We start from the raw sequence: 2,516 nt of genomic DNA on the forward strand, positions 1-2,516 counted from the left end.
GCTCTGCAGAACAGGTGCAAGCTGTGCTAGTGTCAGGGTCACTTCAGAAACCTCAGCCCTGCAAACATGAAGCTCTTAGGAAAGTCAGGCAGGCACAGAGGCTGTGATTCTTCAGTGATATTCTCAACATCAAGGCTTCAGGGATTCTGTTTTTGAAAGCATTGGGAAACCTTATCTTTCTGAAGCTGGAATTCCACAGGAGCAAAGAGAAAATGTACAGGGATGTGATTGCTTGCCATCAGGAATACCCGTCTACCAGGAAAGGTACACTTAACATTCCTCTAGTCATCCTGTTACCTCCTAATTTCACTGACCATACAATTCCATATAATTTTATATCATAAAAATCAGTGCCATGTGGTGGTGGCAGATACCTTAATTTTATCTCTTCAAAGACAGAGGTTTGTGGATATTCAAGTTCAAGGCCTAACTGGTCTACAGAGTGAGTTCTAAGACACCCATGGCTACACAGAAAAACCATGATTTGAAAAAACAAACAACGAAAAGAATCAGTGAGGCATACAAATTCTAGACAGGTGTATAATTTCTACAGAAAACCCTCTGCTGAGTATGAACCCTCCTCAGATGCAAGCCACAAGGAAAATCTCTAGCCTGTCCCCTCCCAGTTGAGCCTCAGCAGCTCACATCTTCCTGGCTAAGCATGGGTTAGGAGACCGGAAGAGAGGACCCACCCTCTCTGATCTGCAGCATTAAAGGACACTCGTCTATCAGAGAGGGCAGGAGAGAGTAAGCTGTGACAGGCCTGGGACAACTTATTGCACCTTGCAATGTGATTGCATTTTGCACAATGTAACAAAAGAGTCTTCTTTCAAGAGACATGAAATACTGTATATAGTGTACATAGTACCAGGAAAGGTCACTGATTTCTGAAACAGGTCCCATTAAAAGAGGCTACACTGGGGAGAAAGGAATGGAAAGAAGGCATTTGGGCAGATTACAAATGGAATCATGCATGGAGCAAGAAATAACAAAGAAGAACCTTAACAGTCTCCAGTTAAATTTGATTGTGAAGGCTGTGCCTGCTCAGAACAGAAAATTTGAAACCCCCTATATCAAGGAGACCCTGTTTTTAGCCTTTGTGTCATTACACAGTTACCAAAATCATGGACACCATGACCGATAGGATCATCATAAAAAAAGGGTTTGGTAGGTGGCATGGGTCAACAGTTTGAAGGTGATGTTACTCAGTCAGGATGTTTACCTTTGGCACAATCATCAGTTAAACCTAGAAAGAAACTTGGGAGAGATGGCTGGTATATTGGGGAAGGCAAGAAAATCACCCAGCAGAAGCCAGCACTGTTTCCAGAGATGTCAAAAATGAATGAACTTTGCAAATGTGATGGGCAAACCATGAAGAACCCATAGGCTGAGGAAGGGCAGCTGTTTTTCAAAGTCTGTGTAAGAACTGAGTTTGAAATCTTAAAGCCTTTGTAGCTGTGTCTTTTTCCTTAGGCTGGCAGTGAGAATGCTACCTGGTGTTCCTAAATAAACCTCCAGAAACAGCAGGAACGGATTCCCCAGTGAGGCAGAGTGGCACAGACTCCGGCCATCAACATGGCTCCTGCACAGTGCTGAGGCCCAACCTGCTTCCCTCATCACCCAGTGATGCCTCCTGAGAGGTTCGGCTTTGCTGTTAAGCAGTTCTGACCTCTCTACAAGTGCATTTGTATTATCAGAAAGTTATATAGCATATTTATTCAATGACTAGAACACAGAAATGATTAATGAACACAAATATCATGTCCATTAGGACCATAGTCACTATTTACTAATAATCCATGTCCTGTAACCTCATCACCACAGTGACTCAGGTGACCACTCCTACCAGACAGAACGAGGATAGTGAATGACATAATTTATGAAGTTAAACAGGGAATGTAAAGTGTCTTAAGAAAATTCAAGGCTATACAGTTCAGCATGGGGCACTCTGTTAGGTGAGGTTTGAACATACCACCCATTTCTTTTTCAAAGGCTTTTAGAACTTCTAAGTATTCACTCTATAGAAGGCAGTATATCAACACCATTCCCTTTATGGTACATAATTAAGAGAAGCAAAATTATTTGCTTAAATTTGAAATTAAAACATCAGCACCTTTCAAGAAGCATACAAAACATCACTTCTGAAATCCTCTGGAAATTNTACCACAGAACTTATGGACGATGAAGTAAATATGGTAATTAGTTCAGAAAAATAAATAGAAATTAAAATTAACAGACATCTTATAAAAATTAGGTAAGTTTAGGATCTTAAGGAAATGAATACCCCAGGAAGAAAATGCACTTGATGCAGCACACAGTACCCTGTGCTGAGGGCCTTCAGACTCAGCTTCCCCATGGCAGCTCCAGAGCTCCTCCTCGCACAGCCTGCCTGGGTCCCAGCCACCCTCTGATCCTGTACTTACTCAGGGCACTTACTCAGATGGAAGTGGTGGGGCAGGAGGAATCCTGCACAGGCTTAGGTGAAGGGAGACTTTAAAACATCTCTGCAGCCTGTG

The sequence above is a fragment of the Mus pahari genome, unplaced genomic scaffold (genome assembly GCF_900095145.1).
Source record: "Mus pahari unplaced genomic scaffold, PAHARI_EIJ_v1.1 scaffold_12889_1, whole genome shotgun sequence".
Lineage (NCBI taxonomy): Eukaryota > Metazoa > Chordata > Mammalia > Rodentia > Muridae > Mus > Mus pahari.